General features: G+C 42.5%; 1 protein-coding gene across 1 annotated transcript in view; it reads left to right on the forward strand.

Annotated features, from left to right (window-relative positions):
• Window positions 1-12,261, forward strand: part of LOC103264935 (receptor-type tyrosine-protein phosphatase gamma-like) — a 713,831-nt gene that overhangs the window by 13,834 nt on the left and 687,736 nt on the right.

Below are 12,261 nucleotides of genomic sequence, written 5' to 3' on the forward strand. Positions count from 1 at the left end.
GGGAGAGCTGGAGCTCAGGGAGAGCAGACAGCCCACAGCTAATGGAGTGGCAGGACCAGAATTTGAACTGACTTCCTGGCTACTGTTCTGCTTCCTTTCCTGCTAGCAGAGCAGGTGGTAGATGAATTTAAGGGTCACGTGGCTACATGGGAACATTTGTTTATTGACAGATTTAGGAAAGAAAGCTTTTAGGGTTTAACTTGCCCTATATATCCCCCAGCTTGAAGGAACAGGTTTATAGCTACTCTCGGTATTCTCACTACTAAAGTTATCAGCATGAGTAGGATATACATGCCTTGCTTTCTATAACTGTGTTAACCTGGGGGACACACAAACAGGTGCATACAAACAGGGACATTCTATGAAAGTGAGCAGCACATGTCTTCTTTCTGTCCCTGTGTATTATTTTGCAGTTTTTTTTTTAACAGAGAAATTGAGGATTGGCAGACATTGCTAATTGATCACAGAGCTCTTTGCTGCTAATGCATAAACTAAATCTTAGAATCCTTTGCAAAAGTTGGCCCGGGAGAGGACTTTTGTTCTATCTCTGTGCTGTAATAAGACAGATTAACTGACCCTCAAAAATAGTATAATGAGGAGCACATACAAATGGCTTCTATATCCTTGCAAATGGGTATGATGCTTTATAGGCAATCTTCAAGGTTTCCTTGTCCATGAAACTGATTTGAACTTATATTTGACTCACATTTGTTGTTCAGGGAAGAAAAAATTCCAGTCTCTTGATGGTGGTTACATCATATTCTAATTGGTGAGATCCACTAATGGAGTTTAGGGTTCTAAAATTACTTGCTTATTTTTCGTTTCTTCAAAGCCCAGAGGTTTTACATCAGATTATGACACTTGTAGGGCTGTTTGTATTCCAAAGCGACACTTTTCTGAATTCTTAGCTGTTTAAGTGAGTGTTAAGAATGGGCTTGGTGACAGCAGTTTTTAAAACTGTGACTGACTTAATGGATCCTTTCCTCTGTTGTTTATACCTGGTAAAGTGTCTTGTGTTTACTCTGAATAAATTCATTACTACCTTTATGGTAGCTTGTTTCTCAGAATTTGAGTGGTCCTCTGATCAGTGTTATTTTTGATAAGGAAATTGAAGAGTAGGGATGAAAGGCGAAAGGAACTCTTTTGTGAATCTGACATCAGATAAATTTTTGATGTTTTGTAGCATACCAAGTACGTGGATGACATCAAGTGATCCTGTATTTGTTTTCTGGGGATGCATTTTCCCTCCTAAAGATAACTTTTGTTGTTGGACCCCAGCTTGCTTACTGTAAAACATCTGTAGAACTGCACTGTTCAATATGGTAGCCACTAGCCACATATGGCTACTGAACACTTGAAATGTGGCTTGTCTGAAATGAGATGTGCTTTAAGTGTAAGATACACACTAGATTTCAAAGACATGAAAAAAGAATGTAAAATAACTCATTAACTTTTTTCATTGGTAGGTCATGCCTGTAATCCCAGCACTTTGGGAGGCCAAGGTGGGAGAATCACTTGAGTCCAGGAGTTGGAGATCAGCTCTACAAAAAATAAAAGTGAGAATAAATTAACTGGGTGTGGTGGCGTGTACCTGTAGTCCCAGCTACTTGGGAGGCTGAGGCAGAAGGATCGCCTGAGTCTGGGAGATGGAAGTGACAGTGAACTATGATTGTATTACTGCATTCCAGCCTTGGCAACAGAGTGAGACCCTGTCTCAAAAAATTTTTTTTCGTTGTCTGTTGAAATGATAATATTTTAGATAGATTGAGTTAAGAAGAAAATATTATTAAAAAATTAATATTACCTGTTGTCTTTTTTTTTCTGTTTTTTTGAGCCCGGTCTATTGACCTAGGCTGGAGTGCAGTGGCACCCTCATGGATACCGCAGCCTTGACTTGCTAGGCTCAGGTGATCCTTCCACCTCAGTCTTCTAAGTAACTGGAATTACAAGTATACACTATCACGCCCAGTTACATTTTTTGATTTATCGTAGAGGTGAAGTCTCACCATGTTGCCCAAGTTGGTCTTGAACTCCTGGACTCAGCTCTCTCGCCTCAGTCTCCCAAAGTGCTGTGTTTACAGGTGTGAGCCACCACGCCTGGCCACCTATTTCTTTTTGCTGTTTCATGTGACTACCATAATTATTTTTTTGTTTGTTTTTTGAGTTGGGAATCTTACTCTGGTGCCCAGGCTGAAGTGCAGTGGTATAATCAAAGCTCACCACAGCCTTGACCTTCTGGGCTCAGATGATCCTGCCTTGGCATCCCAAAGTACTGGGATTACAGGCATGAGCCTGGCCTACCATAAAATTTTAAATTACACCTGTGGCTTGCATTCATGACTTGCATTGATTTTTGTCAGACAGAACTGGTCTGGAGTGTTCTTTCCAACCTTTTCTCACCTTCCAGAAGAGCCTCTCACAGACTTAGTCCCCTGTGTGACACTGATTACCTCCTCTTTCTTCTCTCTCTCTCCATAATTTGAGGCTAAGAGAAACTCTTGTCCTTGTTGGAGAGGGCTGCCTTTTGGAAGGCTGTCATTGGGATATTGTAAGTATATCAGGGTAGCACGCTAGGGCCATTTAGCTTTGTGTGCATGTGGGCCCATCTGTGAAATGGGGTAACAATCCTCTTTCTATGAGGTTGTTGGAGAAGTAAATGAGGTATGCCATGTAGGGCATTTGGCACAGGCATGACGTCTAGTAAGCACTTGAAAAGAATAGCTGTCATTGTTAGTTTACTGGCTCATGAGTAGACATTTAAGAGAGTTCTTAACATTGATTTCTGCCTGCCCTGGTTCCTGTTGGTGATGTATCGAGGGGCCTGGGTGTTGCAGACAGACTGCCTCTTTGGCCCAGGAAATCCAGGGACAGCGTGGAATACTTTGAACATACTGATTGAGTTCATGCTCAGCCATTTGAAAGGCAGAAGAGATCTCGGAGACCTTCAGAGATTGCACATGACCCGCATAGCTCCTTGACAAAGTGCTAATACATCGCATTTCTTCTAGCTTGGACCTGTGTGTCCCCCTGCCTGGCGCAGGAAGCTTTAGAATCCTGGGCCCTTGCATTTGCTTTCCTGGGTATTTTATTAAAGCCAGTCTCATATAAGTTCCAGGCTCTGGACTCCAGGATATTACCTGTGGTCAGTGGTTTTGGTTTTTTTTTGAGTCAGAGTCTTACTCTGTCACCCAGGCTAGAGTGCAATGGTGCACTCATGGCCACTGCAGCCTCGACCTGCTGGGCACAGGTAATCCTTCCGCTTCAGCCTTCCAAGAAGCTGGAACTACAGGCATGTGCCACCATGTTCAGCTAGCTTTTTTGATTTATTGTAGAGACAAGGTCTCGCCATGTTGCCCAGGCTGGTCACAAACCCGTGGGCTCAGGCAGTCCTCTTGCCTCAGCCTCCCAAAGTGCTGGGATTATTAGGCATGAGCCACCATGCCCGGCAATCCATGCTTTAATGCAGCTGTGGATTTATTTGGTCAGTTGGATTGGGGGGTGGTCTCTGCATCTGTATAGTTTAGAGAGATCCCAAATCCCCCCCTTGGAATGCTGGGTTCCTTTCTCCAACAGAATGTTAAAATGGGTCACTCTTGCCAATGGAGTAAATATTCTGTACACTCCAACCTGCTAGTTAATTTGGGAAGGAAAATGGGGAGAATGTGAAGGACAGACAGGACGTACTTGTATTTGAGAGCTCTGGTAGGTGTGCCCAGAGGGCTTTTAGCTTGGACCTGTTGTGTCCATGTGTGTCCAAAGGCCAAGAATGTGGGCAGGGGTGGCTGATGCTGAGAAGGGAGGCAGAGGGACAGCTGGGAAAACCCCATCCCTGTTTGTTTCTCAGACTCAGGTTCCCAGTGGGAATGCTTCCTTCCCAGGGAGTGTCTGGCAGGGTGGACACAAGCCTTTTGTTTGGTGTAGCTGATAAGAATCTGGGTTTCAGTGGTAAGTTCTTCTACAAAGGATAAACAAGGATGTTGAAGTCTTTAAGTTAGGGTGATGAGGGAACCTTGGGGGGTCCTCAGGCCCTACCCACAACCTGTCTTGGAAACTCAGAGGAGGGCTTCTGAGGGTAGTTGTGTAGGCTTCTTTGGGAGTGGAAAGAAAAGGAATTCTCTGAGGACTTTGTTATGTTCTTTTGCAGAGCCAGACTTCAGAGTGACTTTTTTTTTTTTTTTTGAGTTGGAGTCTCACTCTGTCACCCAGGCTAGAGTGCAGTGGCACACTCACAGCCACCCCAGCATTGACCTGCTGGGCTCTGGTGATCCTTCTGCCTCAACCTTCCAAGTAACTGGAGCTACAGGCACATGCTACCATGCCTGGCTTATTTTTGATTTATTGTAGAGACAGGATCTCACCAAGTAGCCCAGGCTGGTCTCGGACCCATGGGCTCAGGCAATCCACTTGCCTCAGCCTCCCAAAGTGCTGGGATTAAAGGCTGAGCCACCAGGCCCAGCCTAGAATGACTCTTAAAGGAGACTAGTTCTTCAGACTTTTCTGTCTACACAGAACTCTGGCCAAGTTATGAAGGTAAATCTTTTTTAGAAAGTGCTGTGGTCACCTGCCTCTGCCTCTAGTGACACTCCCTTCACTAGGTCTGGGAGTTGTACTCCTGTATAATATTTTCTACTGTAATCCCTGAGGGAGGAACATCTTTCTCAACAGCCAGTTTTGCAGGTTGGGTGTGTGTGAGAGAGGAAGGGTGTCCTGAAATTCTGCTGTCATTCGTACAATGTGGCTAATGTAAACCATTTATTGAGTACCTAGTATGAGCATGAGCCAGTAAAATAAAATAACATCTTATTAGGGGTTGGACATACTTTGTCATTTATCCTTGTGTTTCTCAGTTGTGCAATTAGAAGTTTTGCTAGGTTGAGAAATGTGCCAGTGTCAGGGACCTTTGAAAGTGTTGGGACCAGGTTTCTGACTCCAAAACCAACTTTTATGGTGCTTCTGTTCATGCATGGATAAACTGTCTTTGCACAGCTTGTGAATTGCACTTGCTGGATTGAATTCTGGGGACTTAAAGATGAGTTCTGAAAAGGGGAAAGGCCAGGTGAGCAAGGACCAAAGGCCAACTTGGACAGATGTCTCAACTCTTTGGCACTTGGCCACTGAAGGGATACATGGAATGGGGTCAAGTCTTTATGTACAGTTGGTGCTTGAACAATACAGATTTAAGCTGTGTGGGTCCACTTATACATGATTTTTTTTTCAATAACTACATTGGAAAATTTTTTGGAGATTTGTGATGATTTTTTAAAAAAACCACAGATGAGTCATGTAGTCTAGAAATATAAAAAAGCTAAAAAAAAGATATGTCATGAACACATACAATATATGTTGATAGTAGATACTAGTCTCTGTGTTAATTGACTATGTTATTGGTAAGTCTTCCAGTCAACAGAAGGCTAATAGTAGTTAAGTTTTTGGAGAATCAGAAGTTATGTTTGGATTTTTGACTGTGCAAGGAGTCAGTGCCCCAAGCCCCTGAGTCATCCAAGAGTCAACTATATTCTGATTTATGGTTATTGAAATGTGAGAATGCATTTTAACCTTAATAAATGATGCACGTATTAATAAAAGTAAGAAAAAAAACCTTACTGGGTGTGTTTTATTCCTGTGTCCAAGAATCAAGTAAAAGGACTTTAACAGTTATTTTCTTTTGGCTGCAGAAGCCCTTCAGAAGCTCTTCTTAAGTTACCTTGGGTAACAGGGTATAATTATACCCTTTGTCTGTAGAGGGATGTTAGCAGGGTACTGTGTGATTTGTACTGGTTTCTGGAGGTTTCCAAGCAGTGACAGAGAAGTAATGTCTTTTGATGGGGAAAAATCATTGCTATCTTAGTCCTGGAGCAGAGCAGATACGTGTTCTTGCCTTCTGACTTTTCAAAAGCTTTGGGGCTTGGTCCACTCAGGTGTTTTTGTCAGTGATGTTTTTTACATCCATCTCTGGCTAAGGAAGCAAACATGTACCCAGAGATGAATTTTAAACTTTCCTCGGTGGTGGCTACATCTAAAAGCTGAATAGGTGAATACTGTTTGAATAATGAGTCCCATCTCACTGTGCTCTCAGTAAGTTCTAGCCTAGAGGAGGTGTTGTAAATCTAGAGTCATTAATTCCCTAAGAGAAAGTTGCCAAGGTTTGTTTTTTTCTCTCTGTCTTGCTACACCTGTTAATTAGTTCCAGACACTAGCTAATCAGACTCAAGTGTGAAAGCTCAGGGTGAGGAGGAAGGTCAAATCAGTTGTCTTTCTCCACGCACAACTGAAGCCCTTGTTTTAGCAGAAAGGTTTCGTGGCATTCTTTTCCCCCTTAGTTCCCCAAGTCTTTGTTTGGTTCATTTGTGAGCTCAAGCTACACACGGCCATGGGGCCTTTTGTCTGCTGTGATGTGAGGTTTGTGCTTACATGTGACCACAAGAATATAAGGGGCACACTATAGCAGAGGCAAAGAGTAAATGAGAGAACCCATAGTTACTGCTTTATCTTGGCAGGTGCTGTACCCTTTATTATTATTTTTTGGCTGGGAATGCTGAATATATAATAAATCCATATTGTTATAATATATAAATGATAAAAAATCATGAGGGTATCAATCAGGTGTAGCCAAAGTGATAAGACTTTCTAATATATTCTTTCTGGTCTTCCTGGCATGACTGAGGTCAGTGCTGTTCTCTAGGAGAGAATGGAGACAGTGCAAGGTTAAATGATTTATACCAGTTGTCAGACACGACCAGGAAGTAGCATCATTTGAACCCAGGGAGACTGCTTGTATTTGATAAGAGTGGGACTCACATACTTTACCAAACACTCAGCATCTGTCGGGGTGCTGGGAAGGGACGGATGACCGGGCTCACTGTTGGGTGATGCTGTTAACTTCTGGAACTTCCTGTTTCCAGACTGTGATACAGAAATAAATGCCTAAGTTGTCCAGGGGAACATTATAATTTTTAACTATGAGGGGTATCCTCTTGCACATTATTGCAAGGAAAGTAATGGATTAAAGTCAACTGTTAGTGGAAATTTCATGTGTTAGCACTTTGCTTGGTGTTACGGGGGTTCTAAAAGAGTTGGTAAATTAGGAAAATAAGATAAAAGTCCCTAAAACTGTTTGCATTATTGTGTAAAGCTGAAGATAATACAATTCTGAAATACTGATTAAGAACTTAAGTGTTTGGAAGCCATAGAGTCATGAAATAAGGTATCCTCCTGGGAGTAGCCTGGCTGGTGTTTGATGTGTACACAATGAAGTGAACAGAGGCAACAATGAGCCTAAGGTGGTAAATGGGCTTATTCCTAGGGCAGAGTCATGCATTTCTGGAACTTTGACCATATCTGCCTTGTATCTTTTTTTTTTTTTTTTTTTGAGTTGAAGTCTCACTCTGTTGCCCAGCCTGGAGGGCAGTGGCACGTTCCCTGCAACCGCAGCCTCAACCAGTTGGGCTCCAGCGATCCTTCCGCCTCAGCCTTCCAAGTAGCTGGAACTACAGGCGAGCGCTACCATGCCTGGCTAATTTTTTTTTTTTTTTTTATTGTAGAGATGAGGTCTCGCCAAGTTGCCTGGGCAGGTCTCGAACCCACAGGCTCAGGCAATCCACTCACCTCAGCCTCCCAAGTCACGGGATTACAGGCTGAGCCACGGAGCCTGGCTATGCCTTGTATCTTATATGCTTCCTCATGGTTTAAAGCCATTGATGACTGTTTGGTTACAGATAGACCCTAGAGATTTGAAAGGCACAGGAGCCAATGGTAGATGCATTGACTAGCCCCCGAATGCCAGGCTGAGGCATTTGGACTTGATTCTGTTGTCCATGGAGACTGTACAGTAGCACGGGGAAAGGCTCAGTGACTTTTTCACAGTCTGTCTTATGCACTATCTCCTTGCTTTGTCATGGACTAGCTTTGTGTCCTTAGTCCCCAGTGTTGTCATATGTAAGATGGGATGATGGTCTCCATCTCATAGAGTTGATGCAAGAATTCAGTGAGGGTATAATAAGTAACACATTGGTCCTTAACAAGCACATGCCTGTTCTTATTGTTCTGCAATTATTTTTGCCTGCTTAGCATCTCTTGTAACTTTGTTTTGCTAATATCAGTATCACCTTTGCTATACTTTGGGTATTGACCCCTCCTCCATGGTCTTGATGGGATCATCTGCTGATCATGGGGCTGTGTCCAACCCTGTCTGAAGGTGATGCAAAACCCAGGCTAGGGTGGTAACACCTTTTCTCCCTGGAATTGTTGGCTTGAGCCAAGTGAATTAAAGACACCAGCATCTTTCTCAGTTCTTGCTCCCTGAATCCTCAGAGCTATTTTGATCTTTGCCCTTTCTAAGGCTGGATTGTTTGGCTCTTGATTGGAGTCTTTGAGATGTCCAAGATCCTTTCAATACATTCTTTTTCTGTCTGTGCCAACCAAGGGTTGATTTGGGTTGTTTTCAATCAAAGGACTCCAATATCAACTGGAGATATACAAAAGGATAGATAACTAGATGTGTTGAGAAGGACAGGAACCTTCTCCCCTGCCTGCCAAAAATAGTACTTTAATAGTTCTTCTGCTTGGTTTTTCAAGTTCATTCATTTTGAGCCTTTTATCTTTGGGAATCTGAGGATTTTTATTTTGGTGCTAGGGACAGTCTTTCTTGAGGTGACATGCTGATAACACTTAGCCTTAACTGCTTCTCTTGATTTTATTCATAAATTAAAATTCTAAGGATATGTAAGGAAATGAGTAAAACAATTGAACAACATTTAGAACTGAATTAATAATAATAATAATAATAATAATAATAGAGTTAGTTCAGAATGTTAAGAGGCCTTGGAGAATGGGCTTATGCAAATCTGTGTGTCTGGGCACATATTTTGTCCACACTAATCCTTTTTGTCATGTTTTAACTACTGTTTAAACTAGAGGTCAGCAGAGTATCTGATTACTTCCAGAGTTCTTCTCTCTTATCATATCTTGTCCCCCACTCATGGTTTTCTTTTTTGGCATTATTGGACAGCAAGTGTTCCAACTTAAATTAAAATCAATAAGAAGCAATTTCATTTGTTTTTAACTACAAAGACAAGTGCTTCCAACAGAGCACTGTACTTTCAAGTAAAGTTCAAGTTTCTTTTTTTTCCCTTTTCCTGGCTAGTACCCAAAATGCATGAATTTTTCATTGTGAATTTTTCATTCACTTTGCTTATATTGCCCTGCTTTGATTTAAGGCCTTGTTACCATCATCATCTCTTGAAAACTAGGGTTGTTGGCATGTGAGTTATTTTTGTGTTTTATAAGTCCTTAGTAATCAAAGCGCCTTTGACTTTGTCCAGCCCTCATGTGGGAGATTGTTAGAAATACAGGATCTTGGCCCCACCCCAGATGAATGGAATCAGAATTTGTATCTTAACAGGATTCCTCAGGTGACTTGATACATGTTGGAGTTTGAAGACTGCTCTTTGTCTGAATGGGAATGTCATTTTTTTTTTTTTGAGTTGGAGTCTCACTCTGTTGCCCAGGTTGGAGTGTAGTGGCACACTCACAGCCACCCCAGCATCGACCTACTGGGCTCCGGCGATCCTTTCACCTCGGCCTTACAAGTAGCCGGAACTACAGGCATGCACTACCGTGTCTGGCTAATTTTGGATTTATTGTGGACATGAGATCTCGCCAAGTTGCCTGGGCTGGTCTTGAACCTGCAGGCTTAGGCAGTCCTTTCGCCGCAGCCTCCCATAGTGCTGGGATTACAGGCTGAGCCACCAAGCCCGGCTGGGAATGCCATTTTAATCTCCATGTTTTTCAGATTATTGAAGTGCAACAAATGTTCATTGTAGAAAGCAGATGTACTTATAAAGTTACATGGAGAAAATAATCATTGGTGGCTCATGCCTGTAATCCCAGCACTTTGAGAGGGGAAGGTGAGAGGATTGCCCGAGTCCAGGGTTTCCAGACCAGCCTGGGAACTTGGTGAGACCTTATCTCTATAATAAATAAAAAAATAAGCTGAGTGTGGTGGCATGAACCTGTAGTTTCAGCTACTTAGAAGGCTGAGGTGGAAGGATCGCTTGAGCCCAGCATATCACGGCTGTGGAGGCTGTGATAGGGTGACTGTACTCCAGCCTGGGTGGCAGAGTGAGACTCTGATTTGCAAAAAAAGAAATCATCTGTAACCTCAACAACTAGTCATAACTAGTGACTTATTGAGTCAATAACCTTTTGGTTGGTTGTAGATGCATTTTAGAAACAGTATTAGAATCATATTGAAACTGCCTATATGGAAATGTATATAATATCAAGTCACAGGGTAAATGCTGCAGCTTTGGTTAGAGAGTCATGAAAATATTGCTTCTAAGTTTACTTTCGCTCCAGTAAAGGGAAGTTACCATCACATTCCAACCCTTGGGGAGGAGGGGAGGTTGCCAAACAAGGCCCCTTCACATAAGACTTCTTGAAGAGACAAGAATCCATTGAAAGACAAAAGTGGCTTCAATCTCTAAGGATGGCCCCCCCCCCAGCTTCCCCTCTCCCCCACCTCGCTCCTAGACTGTCTCCTTAATGGCTCAGGGACCAGGGGATATGCCTGACAGTCATGGAACTTGCCTCATGGATAACATCTATGGTAAAACCTAAGAGTGGTATTTGAGAGTTTTTTCTGACTTTGTACTGTGATGGACTCCAACCCGCAACCAGGCAACCAGGCCAGAACACCAGAAAGTTAGTTTTGTCTGGTAGACTATCTCTCAGAAGTTGACTCTACAGCAGGAAGACAGTTTCTACCCCATAGCATCATTAGCCAGTCAGAAGCCCTTGTCCCTCTGCCTAACAAATTCCCTCTAAAAATCTTATCCTCCTAATCTTCCGGAAGGCGGATTCGAGAGATTTCTCCCTCTCCTCGCTCAGTTGCTTTGCAGTACTAAACTTTCCATTGTAATGGCTGACTCAGTTTTTTTGGGGGGGTTGGGGAGCAGTGGGCATAAGAACCTGGTTTGGCTGTAACAATATTGTGAATATTAAAACATCTTTCATTTAGCGTACAGCTTAATTCTTAGGAGATGAATGACGAAGATTCAAGCTTTCTTTTGGTCAAAGGAAGAAAATTCTCGAAGAAACTTTTTTTCTCCTAAACCTGTGTCATTTATCGGGGACCTGGTATATGCCAGATACTGCTATGTGTCTCTTAGGACCATCAAGTTGGTAGTCACAGAAGAAAATGAAGAGACACTGATTGAGCTGTTGGGTTATAACATCCATTTTTAGTAAAACTTCTGGATAGTTGAGACAAAATTATTAATGTGGTTTGCTTTTTTGCTAAAGTTTCCTTTTTATATTTTGTCTTGTTTTGCTAGTATGGGTTTTGATTTAATTGCTACTTTAATTGCTTTCATTTGGTGATAGATTCCTCTGATTGAGTAGATCTTTTCCATCTCAAAATATCTAGGATTTGAAACTTAGGTCAAGAAGGACAAGTTCTTCAACGGGAAACTTAAAAAAAAAAAGTGGTTGTCTTGGCAGCAGAAGCTTGTTAATTACACTTCCAGTTGTAGTATCTATTTATGATGGAAGGCACTGGGGACCCAATTAGCAGGTCATTTTCATGTAAGGGTTTTGGGATTGGCCTCTGGTGTATGAAGATGATATGGCAACCAGTGAGCGTCTTCTCAGCGCAGGCTTATTGGGGATGGTTTTAGATCTTGCTGCCTTGGATCTCTACAGGTCACTGAAGGGAAAATAAGCTTGACTGTTCCTTCTCTTCGTTCATACCACCAGTTTCTAAAGTTGTCTTATCTGCAATACTCACAGTATTGAAATGTTGCTACTCTGGAGATTTTGGCTTCTGGGGAAGGAATTAGCCACAGTGATTAGACCAGTACAGTCGTGAAAATTAGTGAACTAGAAGCACAGGGATGGGAAAGGCAGTGGGACCAGGAGGTCATTGACACATCCCTTTGGGCTGGATGTCCCATCTGTCTTGGGGGTGCCTCCTGGAAAGGATCTACTTGGATGTTTTGATCAGCATTGATATGGAAATAGTGGGCTACCACTTTCCCTTCTTGTTTATTCCTTATCATTTGTAGGACCAAGTGTCACCTAGGTTGTTTCTGCACCCAGGTATGTCTGTCTGCTTCTTGTCTACTCCTGTAATGCAGAGTAGGTATGACTCACCTGGCAGTGACAAAGGCAGAGAGATTCTCTGTGATGGGATCATTGCAGGGGCCATTGTTATGGGGATGAGGAAAGTGTTTTGACTACTTATTATCTTGTTGGGGCAGAAAT

This window comes from Carlito syrichta, unplaced genomic scaffold, assembly GCF_000164805.1.
Source record: "Carlito syrichta isolate Samal-C Ts95f unplaced genomic scaffold, Tarsius_syrichta-2.0.1 Scaffold305773, whole genome shotgun sequence".
Lineage (NCBI taxonomy): Eukaryota > Metazoa > Chordata > Mammalia > Primates > Tarsiidae > Carlito > Carlito syrichta.